The 26,077-nt window shown below is 49.4% G+C and overlaps 2 long non-coding RNA genes across 2 annotated transcripts; both read right to left on the minus strand.

Annotated features, from left to right (window-relative positions):
• Positions 1–514: 514 nt before the first annotated feature.
• Positions 515–24,091, minus strand: LOC142923952 (uncharacterized). The gene is made up of 4 exons (XR_012941030.1): positions 23,729–24,091; positions 18,317–18,361; positions 6,046–6,130; positions 515–766 (listed from the first exon to the last, which is right to left on the minus strand). It is a non-coding gene; the product is annotated as an uncharacterized LOC142923952 (long non-coding RNA).
• Positions 2,760–3,702, minus strand: LOC142923955 (uncharacterized). The gene is made up of 3 exons (XR_012941031.1): positions 3,658–3,702; positions 2,986–3,017; positions 2,760–2,821 (listed from the first exon to the last, which is right to left on the minus strand). It is a non-coding gene; the product is annotated as an uncharacterized LOC142923955 (long non-coding RNA).
• Positions 24,092–26,077: the final 1,986 nt, after the last annotated feature.

Below are 26,077 nucleotides of genomic sequence, written 5' to 3' on the forward strand. Positions count from 1 at the left end.
TCACTCACTCACCCACTCACTCATCCACTCACTCATCCACTCACTCACTCACTCACCACTCACTCACTCACTCACCCACCCACTCACTAACCCACTCACTCACCACTCACTCACTCACTCACCACTCACTCACCACTCACCCACTCACTCACTCACTCACCACTCACTCACTCACTCACCACTCACTCACTCACTCACCACTCACTCACTCACCACTCACTCACTCACTCACCACTCACTCACTCACTCACCACTCACTCACTCACTCACCACTCACTCACTACTCACTCACTCACTCACCCACCCACTCACTAACCCACTCACCCACCCACTCACTCACCCACTCACCACTCACTCACTCACCCACCCACTCACCCACTCACTCACTCACCCACTCACCCACCCACTCACCCACTCACTCACCCACTCACCCACTCACTCACTCACCCACCCACTCACTCACCCACTCACCCATCCACCGTGAACCTCACCCCGGTATGGTAGTGAGTACTCTGCCAATTGGACAAGCCTGTATTGTGTGACATCATCTGGGCCACGTGGTCCATCTGGGCCACGTGGTACATCTGGGCCACGTGGTCCATCTGGGCCACGTGGTCCATCTGGTCCACGTGGTCCATCTGGGCCACGTGGTCCATCTGGGCCACGTGGTCCATCTGGGCCACGTGGTCCATCTGGGCCACGTGGTCCATCTGGGCCACGAGGTACATCTGGGCCATCTGGATTGCGTTGCTCCCTGGGAATCGACCTGAAAAGCCACAGATCATCATCATCATCAGCAGCATCATCATCAGCGGCATCGTCAACAGTAGCATCATCATCAGCAGCAGCATCATCAGCATCATCATGAGCAGCATCATCAGCAGCATCATCAATAGCATCATCATCAGCAGCAGCATCATCATCAGTAGCATCAGCAGCAGCAGCGCATCATCATCAATAGCATCATCATCAGTAGCATCATCATCAATAGCATCATCATCAGCAGCATCATCATCATGAGCAGCATCATCAGCAGCATCATCAATAGCATCATCATCAGCAGCAGCATCATCATCAGTAGCATCATCATCAGCAGCAGCATCATCATCATCAATAGCATCATCATCAGTAGCATCAATAGCATCATCAGCAGCATCATCATCATCATGAGCAGCATCATCAGCAGCATCATCAATAGCATCATCATCAGCAGCAGCATCATCATCAGTAGCATCATCAGCAGAAGCATCATCATCAGCAGTGGCATCATCAACAACAGCATCATCATCAGAAGCATCATCGGTAGCATCATCAGGATCATCGGGAGAAGCATCATCAGTAGCATCATCAGCATAATCATCAGTATCATCAGCAGCAGAATCATCATCAGTATCATCGCTACCATCACCACCACCACTCCCACCACCACCACCTCCCCCTAGCACACCTGTGTGTGTGTGTACCTGTGTGTGTGTGTACCTGTGTGTGTGTACCTGTGTATGTGTGTGTGTGTGTACCTGTGTGTGTGTGTGTGTACCTGTGTGTGTACCTGTGTGTGTGTACCTGTGTGTGTACCTGTGTGTGTGTACCTGTGTGTGTGTACCTGTGTGTGTACCTGTGTGTGTGTACCTGTGTGTGTGTGTACCTGTGTGTGTGTACCTGTGTGTGTGTGTACCTGTGTGTGTGTACCTGTGTGTGTGTGTACCTGTGTGTGTGTACCTGTGTGTGTGTACCTGTGTGTGCCTGTGTGTGTGTGGCTGTGTGTGTGTGTGTGTACCTGTGTGTGTGTACCTGCCTGTGTGTACCTGTGTGTGTGTACCTGTGTGTGTGTGTGTACCTGTGTGTGTGTGTGTACCTGTGTGTGTGTGTGTGTGTACCTGTGTGTGTGTGTGTGTGTACCTGTGTGTGTGTGTGTACCTGTGTGTGTGTGTGTACCTGTGTTTGTGTGTACCTGTGTGTGTGTGTACCTGTGTTTATGTTTGTGTACCTGTGTGTGTGTACCTGTATGTGTGTACCTGTGTGTGTGTACCTGTATGTGTATACCTGTGTGTGTGTGTACCTGTGTGTGTGTACCTATGTGTGTGTGTACCTGTGTGTGTACCTGTGTGTGTGTACCTGTGTGTGTACCTGTGTGTGTGTGTACCTGTGTGTGTGTGTACCTGTGTGTGTGTACCTGTGTTTGTGTGTACCTGTGTGTGTGTCTGTGTGTCTGTGTGTGTGTACCTGTATGTGTGTGTACCTGTATGTGTGTGTGTACCTGTGTGTGTGTGTACCTGTGTGTGTGTTTGTGTACCTGTGTGTGTGTGTACCTGTGTCTGTGTCTAACTGTGTGTGTGTACCTGTGTTTGTGTACCTGTGTGTGTGTATCTACCTGTGTGTGTACCTGTGTGTGTGTACCTGTGTACCTGTGTATGTACCTGTGTGTGTACCTGTGTGTATCTACCTGTGTGTGTGTACCTGTGTGTGTGTACCTGTGTGTGTGTACCTGTGTGTGTGTATGTACCTGTGTGTGTGTACCTGTGTGTGTGTATGTACCTGTGTGTGTGTACCTGTGTGTGTACCTGTGTATCTACCTGTGTGTGTACCTGTGTATCTACCTGTGTGTGTGTACCTGTGTGTGTACCTGTGTGTGTGTGTACCTGTGTGTGTACCTGTGTGTCTACCTGTGTGTGTGTACCTGTGTGTGTACCTGTGTGTGTGTACCTGTGTGTGTACCTGTGTGTGTACCTGTGTGTGTGTATCTACCTGTGTGTACCTGTGTGTGTGTACCTGTGTACCTGTGTGTGCACCTGTGTGTGTATCTACCTGTGTGTGTATCTACCTGTGTGTGTACCTGTGTATCTACCTGTGTGTGTGTACCTGTGTGTGTACCTGTGTGTGTGTGTACCTGTGTGTGTGTACCTGTGTGTGTGTGTACCTGTGTGTGTGTACCTGTGTGTGTGTGTGTGTGTACCTGTGTGTGTGTATCTACCTGTGTGTATCTACCTGTGTGTGTATCTACCTGTGTGTGTATCTACCTGTGTGTATCTACCTGTGTGTCTACCTGTGTATCTACCTGTGTGTGTATCTACCTGTGTGTATCTACCTGTGTGTGTGTGTACCTGTGTGTGTACCTGTGTGTGTACCTGTGTGTGTGTATCTACCTGTGTGTGTACCTGTGTGTGTACCTGTGTATCTACCTGTGTGTGTACCTGTGTGTGTATCTACCTGTGTGTGTACCTGTGTGTGTACCTGTGTGTGTGTACCTGTGTATCTACCTGTGTGTGTACCTGTGTATCTACCTGTGTGTGTGTACCTGTGTGTGTACCTGTGTATCTACCTGTGTGTGTACCTGTGTATCTACCTGTGTGTGTGTACCTGTGTGTGTACCTGTGTATCTACCTGTGTGTGTACCTGTGTATCTACCTGTGTGTGTACCTGTGTGTGTGTATCTACCTGTGTGTGTGTACCTGTGTGTGTGTATCTACCTGTGTGTGTACCTGTGTGTGTGTGTACCTGTGTGTGTACCTGTGTGTATCTACCTGTGTGTGTGTACCTGTGTGTGTGTACCTGTGTGTGTACCTGTGTGTATGTACCTGTGTGTGTGTACCTGTGTGTGTGTACCTGTGTGTGTGTGTGTGTGTACCTGTGTGTGTGTATCTACCTGTGTGTATCTACCTGTGTGTGTATCTACCTGTGTGTGTATCTACCTGTGTGTATCTACCTGTGTGTCTACCTGTGTATCTACCTGTGTGTGTATCTACCTGTGTGTATCTACCTGTGTGTGTGTGTACCTGTGTGTGTACCTGTGTGTGTACCTGTGTGTGTGTGTATCTACCTGTGTGTGTACCTGTGTGTGTACCTGTGTATCTACCTGTGTGTGTACCTGTGTGTGTATCTACCTGTGTGTGTACCTGTGTGTGTACCTGTGTGTGTGTACCTGTGTATCTACCTGTGTGTGTACCTGTGTATCTACCTGTGTGTGTGTACCTGTGTGTGTACCTGTGTATCTACCTGTGTGTGTACCTGTGTGTGTGTACCTGTGTGTGTGTACCTGTGTGTGTACCTGTGTGTGTGTGTACCTGTGTATCTACCTGTGTGTGTACCTGTGTGTCTACCTGTGTGTGTACCTGTGTGTGTCTACCTGTGTGTATCTACCTGTGTGTGTACCTGTGTGTGTGTATCTACCTGTGTGTGTCTACCTGTGTGTATCTACCTGTGTGTGTACCTGTGTGTGTGTATCTACCTGTGTGTGTCTACCTGTGTGTATCTACCTGTGTGTGTACCTGTGTGTGTGTATCTACCTGTGTGTGTACCTGTATCTACCTGTGCGTGTACCTGTGTGTGTACCTGTGTATCTACCTGTGTGTGTACCTGTGTATCTACCTGTGTGTGTGTACCTGTGTATCTACCTGTGTGTGTACCTGTGTGTGTGTATCTACCTGTGTGTGTGTACCTGTGTATCTACCTGTGTGTGTACCTGTGTGTGTACCTGTGTGTGTATCTATCTGTGTATCTACCTGTGTGTGTACCTGTGTGTGTGTACCTGTGTGTGTGTACCTGTGTGTGTGTGTACCTGTGTATCTACCTGTGTGTGTACCTGTGTGTGTGTATCTACCTGTGTGTGTGTACCTGTGTGTGTGTACCTGTGTGTGTGTACCTGTGTGTGTACCTGTGTATCTACCTGTGTGTGTACCTGTGTGTGTGTACCTGTGTGTGTCTACCTGTGTGTATCTACCTGTGTGTGTACCTGTGTGTGTGTATCTACCTGTGTGTATCTACCTGTGTGTGTGTACCTGTGTATCTACCTGTGTGTGTGTATCTACCTGTGTGTGTGTACCTGTGTATCTACCTGTGTGTGTACCTGTGTATCTACCTGTGTGTGTACCTGTGTATCTACCTGTGTGTGTACCTGTGTATCTACCTGTGTATCTACCTGTGTGTGTACCTGTGTGTCTACCTGTGTATCTACCTGTGTGTGTACCTGTGTGTGTACCTGTGTGTGTACCTGTGTGTGTGTATCTACCTGTGTGTGTACCTGTGTATCTACCTGTGTGTGTACCTGTGTATCTACCTGTGTGTGTACCTGTGTGTGTACCTGTGTGTGTGTACCTGTGTATCTACCTGTGTGTGTGTACCTGTGTGTACCTGTGTGTGTACCTGTGTGTGTACCTGTGTGTGTGTACCTGTGTATCTACCTGTGTGTGTGTACCTGTGTGTACCTGTGTGTGTACCTGTGTGTGTACCTGTGTATCTACCTGTGTGTGTACCTGTGTATCTACCTGTGTATCTACCTGTGTGTGTACCTGTGTGTCTACCTGTGTATCTACCTGTGTGTGTACCTGTGTGTGTACCTGTGTGTGTACCTGTGTGTGTGTATCTACCTGTGTGTGTACCTGTGTATCTACCTGTGTGTGTACCTGTGTATCTACCTGTGTGTGTACCTGTGTGTGTACCTGTGTGTGTGTACCTGTGTATCTACCTGTGTGTGTGTACCTGTGTGTGTACCTGTGTGTGTACCTGTGTGTGTACCTGTGTATCTACCTGTGTGTGTACCTGTGTATCTACCTGTGTGTGTACCTGTGTGTGTACCTGTGTGTGTGTACCTGTGTATCTACCTGTGTGTGTACCTGTGTGTGTGTACCTGTGTATCTACCTGTGTGTGTACCTGTGTGTGTACCTGTGTATCTACCTGTGTGTGTACCTGTGTGTCTACCTGTGTGTGTACCTGTGTGTATCTACCTGTGTGTGTATATCTACCTGTGTGTGTGTACCTGTGTATCTACCTGTGTGTGTGTACCTGTGTGTGTATCTATCTGTGTGTCTACCTGTGTGTCTACCTGTGTGTCTACCTGTGTGTGTGTACCTGTGTGTGTGTATCTACCTGTGTGTGTGTACCTGTGTCTACCTGTATCTACCTGTGTGTGTACCTGTGTGTGTACCTGTGTGTGTGTGTCTACCTGTGTGTGTACCTGTGTGTGTACCTGTGTGTGTGTACCTGTGTGTGTGTATCTACCTGTGTGTGTACCTGTGTGTGTGTACCTGTGTATCTACCTGTGTGTGTACCTGTGGTGCGCCAGGATAATCACAGCCAGCAGCAGGAAGACGACGCTGGAGCAGCTCAGAACAGCGATCATCACCGGCGGAGTCTCTTCAGACGCTCAGGTGAGACGTGGCACAGGTGAGGTTCAGGTGAGACGTGGAACAGGTGAGACGTGGCACAGGTGAGGTTCAGGTGAGACATGGAACAGGTGAGGCTCAGGTGAGACATGGAACAGGTGAGACGTGGCACAGGTGAGGCTCAGGTGAGACGTGGCACAGGTGAGGTTCAGGTGAGACGTGGCACAGGTGAGGTTCAGGTGAGACGTGGAACAGGTGAGACGTGGCACAGGTGAGGTTCAGGTGAGACGTGGCACAGGTGAGGCACAGGTGAGGCTCAGGTGAGACGTGGCACAGGTGAGGCTCAGGTGAGACGTGGAACAGGTGAGACGTGCCACAGGTGAGACAAAGGTGAGACACAGGTGAGACACAGGTGAGACGTGGCACAGGTGAGGTTCAGGTGAGACGTGGCACAGGTGAGGTTCAGGTGAGACGTGGCACAGGTGAGACGTGGAACAGGTGAGACGTGGAACAGGTGAGGCTCAGGTGAGACATGGAACAGGTGAGACGTGGCACAGGTGAGGCTCAGGTGAGACGTGGAACAGGTGAGACGTGCCACAGGTGAGACAAAGGTGAGACACAGGTGAGACACAGGTGAGACGTGGCACAGGTGAGGTTCAGGTGAGACGTGGCACAGGTGAGGTTCAGGTGAGACGTGGCACAGGTGAGACGTGGAACAGGTGAGACGTGGAACAGGTGAGGCTCAGGTGAGACATGGAACAGGTGAGACGTGGCACAGGTGAGGCTCAGGTGAGACGTGGAACAGGTGAGACGTGGAACAGGTGAGACACAGGTGAGACACAGGTGAGACACAGGTGAGACGTGGCACAGGTGAGGTTCAGGTGAGACGTGGAACAGGTGAGACGTGCCACAGGTGAGACAAAGGTGAGACACAGGTGAGACACAGGTGAGACGTGGCACAGGTGAGGTTCAGGTGAGACGTGGCACAGGTGAGGTTCAGGTGAGACGTGGCACAGGTGAGACGTGGAACAGGTGAGACGTGGAACAGGTGAGGCTCAGGTGAGACATGGAACAGGTGAGACGTGGCACAGGTGAGGCTCAGGTGAGACATGGAACAGGTGAGACGTGGCACAGGTGAGGTTCAGGTGAGACGTGGCACAGGTGAGGCTCAGGTGAGACATGGAACAGGTGAGACGTGGCACAGGTGAGACAAAGGTGAGACACAGGTGAGACACAGGTGAGACATGGAACAGGTGAGGCTCAGGTGAGACACAGGTGAGACACAGGTGAGACACAGGTGAGACACAGGTGAGACACAGGTGAGACGTGGAACAGGTGAGGCTCAGGTGAGACGTGGCACAGGTGAGACACAGGTGAGACGTGGCACAGGTGAGACACAGGTGAGACGTGGAACAGGTGAGACGTGGAACAGGTGAGACACAGGTGAGACGTGGAACAGGTGAGACACAGGTGAGACGTGGAACAGGTGAGACGTGGAACAGGTGAGACACAGGTGAGACACAGGTGAGACACAGGTGAGACATAGGTGAGACGTGGAACAGGTGAGACGTGGAACAGGTGAGACACAGGTGAGACGTGGAACAGGTGAGACACAGGTGAGACGTGGAACAGGTGAGACGTGGAACAGGTGAGACGTGGCACAGGTGAGACACAGGTGAGACGTGGAACAGGTGAGACACAGGTGAGACACAGGTGAGACACAGGTGAGACGTGGAACAGGTGAGGCTCAGGTGAGACGTGGCACAGGTGAGACACAGGTGAGACGTGGCACAGGTGAGACACTCAAGACACTGAGACTCAAGACACTGAGACTCAAGACACTGAGACTCAAGACTCAAGACACTGAGACTCAAGACACTGAGACTCAAGACACTGAGACTCAAGACTCAAGACACTGAGACTCAAGACACTGAGACTCAAGACTCAAGACACTGAGACTCAAGACTCAAGACACTGAGACTCAAGACACTGAGTCTCAAGACTCAAGACACTGAGACTCAAGACACTAGGACTCAAGACACTGAGTCTCAAGACACTGAGACTCAAGTCTCAAGACACTGAGACTCAAGACACTGAGACTCAAGACACTGAGACTCAAGACTCAAGACACTGAGACTCAAGACACTGAGACTCAAGACTCAAGACACTGAGACTCAAGACTCAAGACACTGAGACTCAAGACACTGAGTCTCAAGACTCAAGACACTGAGACTCAAGACACTAGGACTCAAGACACTGAGTCTCAGTGTCTTGAGTCTCAAGACACTGAGACTCAAGACACTGAGTCTCAAGACACTGAGACTCAAGTCTCAAGACACTGAGACTCAAGACACTGAGACTCAAGACTCAAGACACTGAGACTCAAGACTCAAGACCCTGAGTCTCAAGACGCTGAGACTCAAGACTCAAGACACTGAGTCTCAAGACGCTGAGACTCAAGACTCAAGACACTGAGTCTCAAGACGCTGAGACTGAAGACTCAAGATACTGAGAATCAAGACGCGAAGACTCAAGACACTGAGACTCAAGACTCAAGACACTGAGTCTCAAGACACTGAGACTCAAGACTCAAGACACTGAGACTCAAGACACTGAGACTCAAGACTCAAGACACTGAGACTCAAGACACTGAGACTCAAGACTCAAGACACTGAGACTCAAGACACTGAGACTCAAGACTCAAGACACTGAGACTCAAGACACTGAGACTCAAGACACTGAGACTCAAGACTCAAGACACTGAGACTCAAGACACTGAGACTCAAGACTCAAGACACTGAGACTCAAGATACTGAGACTCAAGACTCAAGACACTGAGACTCAAGACACTGAGTCTCAAGACTCAAGACACTGAGACTCAAGACACAAGGACTCAAGACACTGAGTCTCAGTGTCTTGAGTCTCAAGACACTGAGACTCAAGACACTGAGTCTCAAGACACTGAGACTTAAGTCTCAAGACACTGAGACTCAAGACACTGAGACTCAAGACTCAAGACACTGAGACTCAAGACTCAAGACCCTGAGTCTCAAGACGCTGAGACTCAAGACTCAAGACACTGAGTCTCAAGACGCTGAGACTCAAGACTCAAGACACTGAGTCTCAAGACGCTGAGACTGAAGACTCAAGATACTGAGAATCAAGACGCGAAGACTCAAGACACTGAGACTCAAGACTCAAGACACTGAGTCTCAAGACACTGAGACTCAAGACTCAAGACACTGAGACTCAAGACACTGAGACTCAAGACTCAAGACACTGAGACTCAAGACTCAAGACACTGAGTCTCAAGACACTGAGACTCAAGACTCAAGACACTGAGACTCAAGACACTGAGACTCAAGACTCAAGACTCAAGACACTGAGACTCAAGACTCAAGACACTGAGACTCAAGACACTGAGTCTCAAGACCCTGAGTCTCAAGACGCTGACACTCAAGACACTGAGACTCAAGACACTGAGACTCAAGACTCAAGACACTGAGACTCAAGACACTGAGTCTCAAGTCTCAAGACACTGAGACTCAAGACTCAAGACACTGAGACTCAAGACTCAAGACCCTGAGTCTCAAGACCCTGAGTCTCAAGACACTGAGACTCAAGACTCAAGACACTGAGACTCAAGACACTGAGACTCAAGACACTGAGACTCAAGACTCAAGACACTGAGACTCAAGACACTGAGACTCAAGACTCAAGACACTGAGTCTCAAGACACTGAGTCTCAAGACTCAAGACACTGAGTCTAAAGACACTGAGACTCAAGACTCAAGACACTGAGACTCAAGACACTGAGACTCAAGACTCAAGACACTGAGACTCAAGACTCAAGACACTGAGTCTCAAGACACTGAGTCTCAAGACTCAAGACACTGAGACTCAAGACACTGAGACTCAAGACTCAAGACACTGAGACTCAAGACACTGAGACTCAAGACACTGAGACTCAAGACTCAAGACACTGAGACTCAAGACTCAAGACACTGAGACTCAAGACACTGAGACTCAAGACTCAAGACACTGAGACTCAAGTCTCAAGACACTGAGACTCAAGACACTGAGACTCAAGACACTGAGACTCAAGACTCAAGACACTGAGACTCAAGACTCAAGACACTGAGACTCAAGACACTGAGACTCAAGACTCAAGACACTGAGACTCAAGTCTCAAGACACTGAGACTCAAGACACTGAGACTCAAGACTCAAGACACTGAGACTCAAGACACTCAAGACTCAAGACACTGAGACTCAAGACTCAAGACACTGAGACTCAAGACACTGAGACTCAAGACTCAAGACACTGAGACTCAAGACACTCAAGACTCAAGACACTGAGACTCAAGACTCAAGACACTGAGTCTCAAGACACTGAGACTCAAGACTCAAGACACTGAGACTCAAGACACTGAGACTCAAGACTCAAGACTCAAGACACTGAGACTCAAGACTCAAGACACTGAGACTCAAGACACTGAGTCTCAAGACCCTGAGTCTCAAGACGCTGACACTCAAGACACTGAGACTCAAGACACTGAGACTCAAGACTCAAGACACTGAGACTCAAGACACTGAGTCTCAAGTCTCAAGACACTGAGACTCAAGACTCAAGACACTGAGACTCAAGACTCAAGACCCTGAGTCTCAAGACCCTGAGTCTCAAGACACTGAGACTCAAGACTCAAGACACTGAGACTCAAGACACTGAGACTCAAGACACTGAGACTCAAGACTCAAGACACTGAGACTCAAGACACTGAGACTCAAGACTCAAGACACTGAGTCTCAAGACACTGAGTCTCAAGACTCAAGACACTGAGTCTAAAGACACTGAGACTCAAGACTCAAGACACTGAGACTCAAGACACTGAGACTCAAGACTCAAGACACTGAGACTCAAGACTCAAGACACTGAGTCTCAAGACACTGAGTCTCAAGACTCAAGACACTGAGACTCAAGACACTGAGACTCAAGACTCAAGACACTGAGACTCAAGACACTGAGACTCAAGACACTGAGACTCAAGACTCAAGACACTGAGACTCAAGACACTGAGACTCAAGACTCAAGACACTGAGACTCAAGTCTCAAGACACTGAGACTCAAGACACTGAGACTCAAGACACTGAGACTCAAGACTCAAGACACTGAGACTCAAGACTCAAGACACTGAGACTCAAGACACTGAGACTCAAGACTCAAGACACTGAGACTCAAGTCTCAAGACACTGAGACTCAAGACACTGAGACTCAAGACTCAAGACACTGAGACTCAAGACACTCAAGACTCAAGACACTGAGACTCAAGACTCAAGACACTGAGACTCAAGACACTGAGACTCAAGACTCAAGACACTGAGACTCAAGACACTGAGACTCAAGACTCAAGACACTGAGACTCAAGACACTAAGACTCAAGACACTGAGACTCAAGACTCAAGACACTGAGACTCAAGACACTGAGTCTCAAGACTCAAGACACTGAGACTCAAGACACTGAGACTCAAGACTCAAGACACTGAGACTCAAGACACTGAGACTCAAGACTCAAGACACTGAGACTCAAGACACTGAGACTCAAGACTCAAGACACTGAGACTCAAGACACTGAAACTCAAGACACTGAGACTCAAGTCTCAAGACACTGAGTCTCAAGACACTGAGACTCAAGACTCAAGACAATGAGACTCAAGACACTGAGTCTCAAGACACTGAGACTCAAGACTCAAGACACTGAGTCTCAAGACACTGAGACTCAAGACACTGAGACTCAAGACTCAAGACACTGAGACTCAAGACACTGAGACTCAAGACACTGACACTCAAGACTCAAGACACTGAGACTCAAGACACTAAGTCTCAAGACACTGAGACTCAAGACACTGAGACTCAAGACTCAAGACACTGAGTCTCAAGACACTGAGACTCAAGACTCAAGACACTGAGACTCAAGACACTGAGACTCAAGACACTGAGACTCAAGACTCAAGACACTGAGTCTCAAGACACTGAGACTCAAGACTCAAGACACTGAGACTCAAGACACTGAGACTCAAGACACTGAGACTCAAAACACTGAGACTCAAGACTCAAGACACTGAGACTCAAGACACTGAGACTCAAGACACTGAGACTCAAGACACTGAGACTCAAGACTCAAGACACTGAGTCTCAAGACACTGAGACTCAAGACTCAAGACACTGAGACTCAAGACACTGAGACTCAAGACACTGAGACTCAGGACTCAAGACACTGAGACTCAAGACACTGAGACTCAAGACACTGAGACTCAAGACTCAAGACACTGAGTCTCAAGACACTGAGACTCAAGACTCAAGACACTGAGACTCAAGACACTGAGACTCAAGACTCAAGACACTGAGACTCAAGACACTGAGACTCAAGACTCAAGACACTGAGTCTCAAGACACTGAGACTCAAGACTCAAGACACTGAGACTCAAGACACTGAGACTCAAGACTCAAGACACTGAGTCTCAAGATACTGAGTCTCAAGACTCAAGATTCAAGACACTGACACTCAAGACACTGAGTCTCAAGACACTGAGTCTCAAGACACTGAGACTCAAGACTCAAGACACTGAGACTCAAGACTCAAGACACTGAGACTCAAGACCCTGAGTCTCAAGACACTGAGACTCAAGACACTGAGACTCAAGACTCAAGACACTGAGACTCAAGACACTGAGACTCAAGACTCAAGACACTGAGACTCAAGACACTGAGACTCAAGACTCAAGACACTGAGACTCAAGATACTGAGACTCAAGACTCAAGACACTGAGACTCAAGACACTGAGTCTCAAGACTCAAGACACTGAGACTCAAGACACTAGGACTCAAGACACTGAGTCTCAGTGTCTTGAGTCTCAAGACACTGAGACTCAAGACACTGAGTCTCAAGACACTGAGACTTAAGTCTCAAGACACTGAGACTCAAGACACTGAGACTCAAGACTCAAGACACTGAGACTCAAGACTCAAGACCCTGAGTCTCAAGACGCTGAGACTCAAGACTCAAGACACTGAGTCTCAAGACGCTGAGACTCAAGACTCAAGACACTGAGTCTCAAGACGCTGAGACTGAAGACTCAAGATACTGAGAATCAAGACGCGAAGACTCAAGACACTGAGACTCAAGACTCAAGACACTGAGTCTCAAGACACTGAGACTCAAGACTCAAGACACTGAGACTCAAGACACTGAGACTCAAGACTCAAGACACTGAGACTCAAGACTCAAGACACTGAGTCTCAAGACACTGAGACTCAAGACTCAAGACACTGAGACTCAAGACACTGAGACTCAAGACTCAAGACACTGAGACTCAAGACTCAAGACACTGAGACTCAAGACACTGAGTCTCAAGACCCTGAGTCTCAAGACGCTGACACTCAAGACACTGAGACTCAAGACACTGAGACTCAAGACTCAAGACACTGAGACTCAAGACACTGAGTCTCAAGTCTCAAGACACTGAGACTCAAGACTCAAGACACTGAGACTCAAGACTCAAGACCCTGAGTCTCAAGACCCTGAGTCTCAAGACACTGAGACTCAAGACTCAAGACACTGAGACTCAAGACACTGAGACTCAAGACACTGAGACTCAAGACTCAAGACACTGAGACTCAAGACACTGAGACTCAAGACTCAAGACACTGAGTCTCAAGACACTGAGTCTCAAGACTCAAGACACTGAGTCTAAAGACACTGAGACTCAAGACTCAAGACACTGAGACTCAAGACACTGAGACTCAAGACTCAAGACACTGAGACTCAAGACTCAAGACACTGAGTCTCAAGACACTGAGTCTCAAGACTCAAGACACTGAGACTCAAGACACTGAGACTCAAGACTCAAGACACTGAGACTCAAGACACTGAGACTCAAGACTCAAGACACTGAGACTCAAGACTCAAGACACTGAGACTCAAGACACTGAGACTCAAGACTCAAGACACTGAGACTCAAGTCTCAAGACACTGAGACTCAAGACACTGAGACTCAAGACACTGAGACTCAAGACTCAAGACACTGAGACTCAAGACTCAAGACACTGAGACTCAAGACACTGAGACTCAAGACTCAAGACACTGAGACTCAAGTCTCAAGACACTGAGACTCAAGACACTGAGACTCAAGACTCAAGACACTGAGACTCAAGACACTCAAGACTCAAGACACTGAGACTCAAGACTCAAGACACTGAGACTCAAGACACTGAGACTCAAGACTCAAGACACTGAGACTCAAGACACTGAGACTCAAGACTCAAGACACTGAGACTCAAGACACTAAGACTCAAGACACTGAGACTCAAGACTCAAGACACTGAGACTCAAGACACTGAGTCTCAAGACTCAAGACACTGAGACTCAAGACACTGAGACTCAAGACTCAAGACACTGAGACTCAAGACACTGAGACTCAAGACTCAAGACACTGAGACTCAAGACACTGAGACTCAAGACTCAAGACACTGAGACTCAAGACACTGAAACTCAAGACACTGAGACTCAAGTCTCAAGACACTGAGTCTCAAGACACTGAGACTCAAGACTCAAGACACTGAGACTCAAGACACTGAGTCTCAAGACACTGAGACTCAAGACTCAAGACACTGAGTCTCAAGACACTGAGACTCAAGACACTGAGACTCAAGACTCAAGACACTGAGACTCAAGACACTGAGACTCAAGACACTGACACTCAAGACTCAAGACACTGAGACTCAAGACACTAAGTCTCAAGACACTGAGACTCAAGACACTGAGACTCAAGACTCAAGACACTGAGTCTCAAGACACTGAGACTCAAGACTCAAGACACTGAGACTCAAGACACTGAGACTCAAGACACTGAGACTCAAGACTCAAGACACTGAGTCTCAAGACACTGAGACTCAAGACTCAAGACACTGAGACTCAAGACACTGAGACTCAAGACACTGAGACTCAAGACTCAAGACACTGAGACTCAAGACACTGAGACTCAAGACACTGAGTCTCAAGACACTGAGACTCAAGACTCAAGACACTGAGACTCAAGACACTGAGACTCAAGACACTGAGACTCAGGACTCAAGACACTGAGACTCAAGACACTGAGACTCAAGACACTGAGACTCAAGACTCAAGACACTGAGTCTCAAGACACTGAGACTCAAGACTCAAGACACTGAGACTCAAGACACTGAGACTCAAGACTCAAGACACTGAGACTCAAGACACTGAGACTCAAGACTCAAGACACTGAGTCTCAAGACACTGAGACTCAAGACTCAAGACACTGAGACTCAAGACACTGAGACTCAAGACTCAAGACACTGAGTCTCAAGATACTGAGTCTCAAGACTCAAGATTCAAGACACTGACACTCAAGACACTGAGTCTCAAGACACTGAGTCTCAAGACACTGAGACTCAAGACTCAAGACACTGAGACTCAAGACCCTGAGTCTCAAGACACTGAGACTCAAGACACTGAGACTCAAGACTCAAGACACTGAGACTCAAGACACTGAGACTCAAGACTCAAGACACTGAGTCTCAAGACACTGAGACTCAGGACTCAAGACACTGAGACTCAAGACACTGAGACTCAAGACTCAAGACACTGAGTCTCAAGACACTGAGACTCAAGACACTGAGACTCAAGACTCAAGACACTGAGACTCAAGACACTGAGACTCAAGACTCAAGACACTGAGACTCAAGACTCAAGACACTGAGACTCAAGACCCTGAGTCTCAAGACACTGAGACTCAAGACTCAAGACACTGAGACTCAAGACTCAAGACCCTGAGTCTCAAGATACTGAGTCTCAAGACTCAAGACACTGAGTCTCAAGACTCAAGACACTGAGACTCAAGACACTGAGACTCAAGACTCAAGACACTGAGACTCAAGACACTGAGACTCAAGACACTGAGTCTCAAGACACTGAGACTCAAGACTCAAGACACTGAGTCTCAAGACACTGAGACTCAAGACTCAAGACACTGAGACTCAAGACACTGAGACTCAAGACTCAAGACACTGAGTCTCAAGACACTGAGACTCAAGACACTGAGACTCAAGACTCAAGACACTGAGACTCAAGACACTGAGACTCAAGACACTGAGTCTCAAGACACTGAGACTCAAGACTCAAGACACTGATTCTCAAGACTCAAGACACTGAGACTCAAGACTCAAGACACTGAGACTCAAGACACTGAGACTCAAGACACTGAGTCTCAAGACACTGAGACTCAAGACACTGAGTCTCAAGACACTGAGACTCAAGACTCAAGACACTGAGTCTCAGTGTCTTGAGTCTCAGTGACTTGAGTCTTGAGTCTCAGTGTCTTGAGTCTTGAGTCTCAGTGTCTTGAGACTCAGTGTCTTGAGTCTTGAGTCTCAGTGTCTTGAGTCTCAGTGTCTTGAGACTCAGTGTCTTGAGTCTTGAGTCTCAGTGTCTTGAGTCTCAGTGTCTTGAGTCTTGAGTCTCAGTGTCTTGAGACTCAGAGTCTTGAGTCTTGAGACTCAGAGTCTTGAGACTCAGTGTCTTGAGTCTTGAGTCTCAGTGTCTTGAGTCTCAGTGACTTGAGTCTTGAGTCTCAGTGTCTTGAGTCTCAGTGTCTTGAGTCTTGAGTCTCAGTGTCTTGAGACTCAGTGTCTTGAGTCTTGAGTCTCAGTGTCTTGAGACTCAGTGTCTTGAGTCTTGAGTCTCAGTGTCTTGAGTCTCAGTGTCTTGAGTCTCAGTGTCTTGAATCTTGAGTCTCAGTGTCTTGAGTCTCAGTGTCTTGAGTCTCAGTGTCTTGAGTCTTGAGTCTCAGTGTCTTGAGACTCTTGAGGTCACCGTAGAGGTCACGTAGAGGTCACGTGTAGAGGTCACCGTAGAGGTCACTGTAGAGGTCACCGTAGAGGTCACCATAGAGGTCACTGTAGAGGTCACCGTAGAGGTCACTGTAGAGGTCACCATAGAGGTCACTTTAGAGGTCACCGTAGAGGTCACCGTAGAGGTCACCATAGAGGTCACCGTGTAGAGGTCACCATAGAGGTCACCCTAGAGGTCACCATAGAGGTCACCATAGAGGTCACCGTGTAGAGGTCACCATAGAGGTCACTGTAGAGGTCACTGTAGAGGTCACCGCAGAGGTCACCGTAGAGGTCACCGTGTAGAGGTCACCATAGATGTCACTGTGGGGGTCACTGTGTAGAGGTCACCGTAGAGGTTACCGTGTAGAGGTCACTGTAGAGGTCACCGTAGAGGTCACCGTAGAGGTCACTGTAGAGGTCACCGTGTAGAGGTCACCGTAGAGTTCACCGTTTGTGGGTCACCGTAGAGGTCACCGTAGAGGTCACCGTAGAGGTCACTGTAGAGGTCACCGTAGAGGTCACTGTAGAGGTCACCGTGTAGAGGTCACCATAGAGGTCACTGTGTGGGGGTCACTGTGTAGAGGTCACCGTAGAGGTCACCATAGAGGTCACTGTAGAGGTCACTGTGTGGGGGTCACTGTGTAGAGGTCACCGCAGAGGTCACCGTAGAGGTCACCGTAGAGGTCACCGTGTAGAGGTCACCGTAGAGGTCACCGTAGAGGTCACCGTAGAGGTCACTGTGTGGGGGTCACTGTGTAGAGGTCACCGTAGAGGTCACCGTAGAGGTCACCATAGAGGTCACCGTAGAGGTCACCGTAGAGGTCACCATAGAGGTCACCGTAGAGGTCACCGTAGAGGTCACTGTGTGGGGGTCACTGTGTAGAGGTCACCGCAGAGGTCACCGTAGAGGTCACCGTAGAGGTCACCGTGTAGAGGTCACCGTAGAGGTCACCGTAGAGGTCACCGTAGAGGTCACTGTGTGGGGGTCACTGTGTAGAGGTCACGGTGTAGAGGTCACCGTAGAGGTCACCGTTAAGGTCACCGTAGAGGTCACTGTGTGGGGGTCACGGTGTAGAGGTCACCATAGAGGTCACCATAGAGGTCACCGTAGAGGTCACCGTAGAGGTCACGTAGAGGTCACGTAGAAGTCACGGTGTAGAGGTCACCATAGAGGTCGCCGTAGAGGTCACCGTAGAGGTCACCGTAGAAGTCACCGTAGAGGTCACTGTAGAGGTCACTGTAGAGGTCACCGTAGAGGTCACCGTAGAGGTCACCATAGAGGTCACCATAGAGGTCACGTAGAGGTCACCTGCGCTGGTGCTCACAGGGCTGGTCGATGTCGTTTGTTGGGTTCCTGCGGCCAAAGGGAAAGTTGAGGATCACAACAACAACAACAATAATAACAACAATAACAACAACAACAACAACAACACCAACAATAATAATAACAACAACAATAGCAATAATAACAACAACAATAACATCAACAATAACAATAATAATAACAACAACAATAACAACAACAACACCAACATCAACAACAACACCAACAACAATAACAACAACATCAACAACAACAATAACAACAATAACAACAACAACACCAACAACAATAAGAACAACAAAACAACAACAATAACAACAACAACAATAACAACAATAACAACAACATCAACAATAATAACAACAACAACAATAACAACACCAACACCAACATCAACAACATCAACAACAACATCAACAACATCAACATCAACAACATCAACATCAACAACAATAACAACAACATCAACAACAACATCAACAACATCAACATCAACAACATCAACATCAACAACAATAACAACAATATCAACAACAATAACAACAACAATAACAATAACACAACAACATCAACAACAACAAACAACAACAATAACACAACAACAACACAACAACAACACCAACAACAACATCAACAACAACAACAATAACAATAATAACAACAACAATAACAACAACAATAATAATAACAACATCAACAACAACAATAACAACAACAATAATAATAACAACATCAACAACAACAATAACAACAACAATAATAACAACAACAATAACAACAACAACAATAACAACATCAACAACAACAACAATAACAACAATAACAACAACAATAACAATAACAACAATAACAACAATAACAACAACAATAACACAACAACAATAACAACAACACCAACAACAACACAACAACACCAACAACAATAATAATAACAACAACAATAACAATAATAATAACAACAACAATAACAACAACAATAACAATAATAATAACAACAACACCAACAACACCAACATCAACAACAACATCAACAACAACAACACCAACAACATCAACAACAACAACATCAACAACACCAACAACAACATCATTAACAACACAACAACAACAACACCAACAACACCAACATCAACAACAACAACAACATCAACAACACAACAACAACTACCGCCATTCACCATGAAGTATGCGGTGACGTCACCACGACGCTTGTGCCAGGCTAGGTGCACCAGGAGGTCACGTGGCAGACCCAGCAGGTGCCACGGGTCGACTGACCGTGATGACTGGCTGATGCACCACCTGTGCCCCCTACTGTGCCAACCTGCTGTGCTTTAGCCACCCGGCGCTCCGCTCGCTGTTGTGAGCGTCGCTCCTCCGCCCTCCGTTGTTGTTGGAGGGCGACTGCCCTCGACTGCCCAGTGGCTTCACGGTGCACCTAGCCTGGCACTGCCCAGTAGCATCAGCAGCAGCGTCCTTCACGAGCCTCCTCCTCCACGGAGGCCGATCTTGACACCGCTGGTACCGGTCATCGGCAAGTCCACTCAGCTCCAACTCTGTCCACAGCTGCCCCAGCCACCGATGCCAATCCCAGCTGCAGGCGATGATGAAATTCTCGCTCGCAACTTTCATCAGATAACTGAGACCAGGCCACTTTAGGTTGGAATGGGGTCCCTGGGGGTATACCCAACGCCGGAGTGGAAGAATGGCAGGCGCATCTTACAGATGACTAGTCGATGGTCAGAGGGCAGATCAGCTCCACGGTAGGTCCTGGTGTCAAGGACATGGGCTTGCATCCGCTGGTCCGTCACTATGTAGTCCAGCAGATGTTCTTGCTTGGACCCGGCCTGCATCCATGATGTTGTGTGGATGCGCCGATGCCGGAACAGCGTGTTGGTAATTACAAGCCCATGGGCTGCACAAAAATCTAGCAGCCTCCTGCCGTTGTTATTGAGCTGATCTGGCCCATGCCCTCCAATCACTCCAGACCAGGTGCCAGCATCATGACCAACTCGGGCATTGAAGTCACCCAATATGATGACTCTATCCCGAGGGGCCACTTTAGCCAGCACCTGTGACAGGAGGTCATAGAAGGCATCTGACTCATCGGCTTTGCCTGCATCCCTCCACGGATGTTCATCTTCGGTGGGGGCATAAGTAACCACGACCACCATTCCTCGCCTCCGGTTGATGGGAAGGCGAGCCCAAAGTAGCCTGGGGCTTACAGCTTCCCACACCTCACCGCCACGCTCCCACGCCCCCTTCATTCTTTTGTTCAAAAGAAGACCCACACCCTGTTGTTTGGCAGTCTGCTGCCCCGAGTAGAGGACTGTCCACCCCTCATGGTGGCAGGAGCCAGAGCCGGTCCACCGGACCTCCTGAATGCCGCAGAGATCCAGGCGGTACCGGTCCAGCTCCCGACAGAGGAGTGGCAGCCTCTCCTCCGCAGTGAGCGTTCGAACATTCCACGTGGCCACACGAAGTGGTTTTTCGTTGTTTCTGGAGTAGCCCCAGGGTAGGTATTCAATCTCCTGGCTCCGCCAATTGGGGTTTGGCCAGGAGACGTCATAGACGCCTGGCCCCCCGGGGCCTCCGGCACAAGCTCATTAGTTAACATATTTCAGTTTAACTCGTGGTTTAGTGGTAATTAATTGAAGGTGGAGGGGTTACCAGCCCCTCGCACCCGTCCAGAGCCCCCGTTTAGCCCCTGTGGTGGACACAGACGCCATGAGGGGAGGAGCCAATCAGAATTGGATCTCCCCCCACAGCGCTGTCCACGACAGAGTTGCCCGTCCGGCACCGCGAGGAGGTAGGGGGTTGTTTTGTCAGATACACACACAGACACACAGGTACACACACACACAGACAGTGACACACACAGTGACACACACACACAGTGACACACACACAGTGACACACACACACACAGTAACACACACACACAGTCACACACACACAGTAACACACACACAGTCACACACACAGTAGTACCACCATCTCACCCCTAGGCGGCGCCTCCACTACGAGGCTGTAGCACTGCACACAGTAACACACACACAGTCACACACACAGTAACACACACACACAGTAACACACACACAGTCACACACACAGTAACACACACACAGTAACACACACACAGTCACACAGTCACACACACAGTAACACACACACAGTCACACAGTGACACACACACAGTGACACACACAGTAACACACACAGTGACACACACACACACAGTAACACACACACACAGACATACACACACAGTAGTACCACCATCTCACCCCTAGGCGGCGACTCCACTACGAGGCTGTAGCACTGCACACAGTGACACACACACACAGTGACACACACACACAGTGACACACACACAGTCACACACACACACAGTCACACAGTAGTACCACCATCTCACCCCTAGGCGGCGCCTCCACTACGAGGCTGTAGCACTGCACACAGTAACACACACACAGTAACACACACAGAGACACACAGACACAGTGACACACACAGTGACACACACAGTAACACACACACAGACACACAGTCACACACACACACACAGCAGTACCACCATCTCACCCCTAGGCGGCGTCTCCACTACGAGGCTGTAGCACTGCACACAGTAACACACACACACAGTAACACACACAGAGACACACACACACAGTGACACACACACACAGTCACACACACAGAGACACACACACACAGTGACACACACACACAGTCACACACACAGTGACACACACACAGTGACACACAGACACACACACAGTCACACACACACACAGTCACACACACACACAGTCACACACACACACACAGTAACACACACACAGTAACACACACACACAGTCACACAGTAACACAGTAACACACACACACAGCAGTACCACCATCTCACCCCTAGGCGGCGCCTCCACTACGAGGCTGTAGCACTGCACACAGTAACACACACAACAACAACAACAACCGCCATTCGCCACTAAGTGGCGGTGACGTCACCACGACGCTTGTGCCAGGCTATGTGCACCCTGAGGCCACGTGAAGTGTCGAACGCCCGCTGGCAGGAGGTCACGTGGCAGACCCAGGTGCCACGGGTCGACTGACTGAGATGACTGGCTGATGCACCACCTGTGCCCCCTACTGTGCCAACCTGCTGTGCTTTAGCCACCCGGCGCTCCGCTCGCTGTTGTGAGCGTCGCTCCTCCGCCCTCCGTTGTTGTTGGAGGGCGACTGCCTCCAACTGCCCAGTAGCGTCCTTCACGAGCCTCCTCCACAGAGGCCGATCTTGACACCGCTGGTACCAGTCATCGGCAAGTCCACTCAGCTCCACGTCCTCCTGTACCACATCACTCCATCTCTTCTCTAGCCCGTGCCGCGCCCGCTTAGCCCCCTCAATCCGGCCAAACAAAAGCTGTTTCGGCATGCGGTGGCTGGGCATGCGGGCTACATGACCCAGCCATCGCAGCCTTGCCTGCCGGAGGAGCTCACCGATGGGACCCTGCCCAGATCTTTCAAGGATTTGTGAGCTCCTCACACAATCCAGTCTGGTTAAACCCAGGATGGATCGTAGGCAGGCCAGCCTAAATGTTTCCAACCGGCGAAGATGTTCCATTAGGGGGGTCCACGTTTCGCAAGCGTAGAGAAGGGAGGGAATGACCGTGGCCGAGAAGACCTGAAGCTTAGTGCGGAGCGACAGACCAGGTAGCTTCCACACAGCGTTGCGCAACCGATGAAAAGATATTGCCGCTCGACTGATTCGGAGTGAGACCTCTGCTGTTAAACTGGAGCCAGTCATAAGCACACTGCCCAGGTATGGGAAACTCTCCACTCTCTCCACAACTGCCCCATCACCGATTGGGAGTTGTGGGGGTGGAGTGTCCGATGGTACAAAATACCCAGGCAGGTGCTTAGTTTTGGTGGGGCTGATGGTAAGGCCCCACCTCTTAGTGGCACGCTCCAGTCTCAGCAGCAGCGTCTCCAACTCCTCCTCTGACTGAGCAGCTATTACCAAGTCATCAGCATACATAACGTTGTTGAGCAATAGGGAGCCATCCCTTGACCGCACCCGGGCATCGATTAGCCTCCCATTATATCTGTACCATATGGAGATTCCCCCGGTACAGCTATTGAAGGCTTCACGAACTACGTGGTCAAAATAGATGTTAAATAATGTGGGAGCCAGAGGACATCCCTGTCGCACCCCACGGTGTACAGGGAATGGCTCTGACTCCCGGCCACGTAGTTTTACCCGGGCCCGCTCACCATCATGAAGGTCCTTAATGATCGTGAGCAGACGGTCAGGTACTCCAAAAGCACGAAGAACGACCCAGAGCCCACAGTCACACACACACAGTCTCACACACACACACAGCAGTACCACCATCTCACCCCTAGGCGGCGCCTCCACTACGAGGCTGTAGCACTGAACGTGGTTGTCCCCGTTCGTCTTGTCGAGCTGCATGGTGCACGAGTACCGGCCCGCCTGGTCTGCCGTCACGTTGACCAGAGCCAGCGAGGCGATTCCCAGCTCCACGTCTCCGTGAAACGCCACCGAGGGAGTGAAAGCCCTGGGAGGGTCCCCCCGGGTATAGTAATAGATCTGGCGACGGTATCAAGACAGGAGTTACCCCTATGGAAGACTCACACCACTACACCACCACCACTACACCATCACCACTACACCATCACCACCACCACTACTACACCACCACTACACCATCACCACTACACCATCACCACCACCACTACTACACCACCACTACACCACCACTACACCACCACCACTACACCACCACCACTACACCATCACCATTACACCACCACCACTACACCATCACCACTACACCACCACCACTACTACACCACTACACCACCACCACCACGACTACACCACCACTACACCACCACTACACCACCACCACTACCACCACCACCACTACACCACCACCACTACACCACCACCACGACACCACCACTACACCACCACCACTACACCACTACACCACCACCACCACTATGAGTGTCACTATGAGTGTGTGTGTCACTGTGTGTGTGTGTGTCACTGTGTGTGTCACTGTGTGTGTCACTGTGTGTGTGTGTGTCACTGTGTGTGTGTGTGTCACTGTGTGTGTCACTGTGTGTGTCACTGTGTGTGTGTCACTGTGTGTGTCACTGTGTGTGTGTCACTGTGTGTGTCACTGTGTGTGTGTCACTGTGTGTGTGTGTCACTGTGTGTGTCACTGTGTGTGTCACTGTGTGTGTGTCACTGTGTGTGTGTCACTGTGTGTGTGTGTGTCACTGTGTGTGTCCCTGTGTGTCACTGTGTGTGTGTCACTGTGTGCGTGTGTCACTGTGTGTGTCACTGTGTGTGTCACTGTGTGTGTCACTGTGTGTGTGTCACTGTGTGTGTGTCACTGTGTGTGTGTGTCACTGTGTGTGTCCCTGTGTGTCACTGTGTGTGTGTCACTGTGTGCGTGTGTCACTGTGTGTGTCACTGTGTGTGTCACTGTGTGTGTGTCAGTGTGTGTGTGTGTGTGTCACTGTGTGTGTCACTGTGTGTGTCACTGTGTGTGTGTCACTGTGTGTGTGTGTCACTGTGTGTGTGTGTCACTGTGTGTGTGTGTGTCACTGTGTGTGTCCCTGTGTGTCACTGTGTGTGTGTCACTGTGTGCGTGTGTCACTGTGTGTGTCACTGTGTGTGTCACTGTGTGTGTGTCAGTGTGTGTGTGTGTGTCACTGTGTGTGTCACTGTGTGTGTCACTGTGTGTGTGTCACTGTGTGTGTGTCACTGTGTGTGTCACTGTGTGTGTGTCACTGTGTGTGTCACTGTGTGTGTGTCACTGTGTGTGTGTGTCACTGTGTGTGTGTCACTGTGTGTGTGTGTCACTGTGTGTGTCACTGTGTGTGTCACTGTGTGTGTGTCACTGTGTGTGTCACTGTGTGTGTGTCACTGTGTGTGTGTCACTGTGTGTGTCACTGTGTGTGTGTCACTGTGTGTGTGTCACTGTGTGTGTGTGTCACTGTGTGTGTCACTGTGTGTGTCCCTGTGTGTCACTGTGTCTGTGTCACTGTGTGCGTGTGTCACTGTGTGTGTCACTGTGTGTGTGTGTCACTGTGTGTGTCACTGTGTGTGTGTCAGTGTGTGTCACTGTGTGTGTCACTGTGTGTGTGTGTGTCACTGTGTGTGTGTCACTGTGTGTGTGTCACTGTGTGTGTGTCACTGTGTGTGTCACTGTGTGTGTCAATGTGTGTGTGTGTCACTGTGTGTGTGTCACTGTGTGTGTGTGTCACTGTGTGTGTCACTGTGTGTGTCACTGTGTGTGTGTCACTGTGTGTGTGTGTCACTGTGTGTGTGTCACTGTGTGTGTGTCACTGTGTCTGTGTCACTGTGTCTGTGTCACTGTGTGTATGTGTGTCACTGCGTGTGTGTGTGTCACTGTGTGTCACTGTGTGTGTGTGTCACTGTGTGTCACTGTGTGTGTGTCACTGTGTGTCACTGTGTGTGTCACTGTGTGTGTGTCACTGTGTGTGTGTCACTGTGTGTGTGTGTCACTGTGTGTGTGTGTCACTGTGTGTGTGTCACTGTGTGTGTGTCACTGTGTGTGTCACTGTGTGTGTGTCACTGTGTGTGTCACTGTGTGTGTGTCACTGTGTGTGTGTGTGTCACTGTGTGTGTGTCACTGTGTGTGTGTGTCACTGTGTGTGTTTCACTGTGTGTGTGTGTCACTGTGTGTGTGT

Source organism: Petromyzon marinus, unplaced genomic scaffold, assembly GCF_048934315.1.
Source record: "Petromyzon marinus isolate PM22_M1 ecotype Great Lakes invasive population unplaced genomic scaffold, UKy_Petmar_22M1.pri1.0 PM_Scaffold_95, whole genome shotgun sequence".
Classification (NCBI taxonomy): domain Eukaryota; kingdom Metazoa; phylum Chordata; class Hyperoartia; order Petromyzontiformes; family Petromyzontidae; genus Petromyzon; species Petromyzon marinus.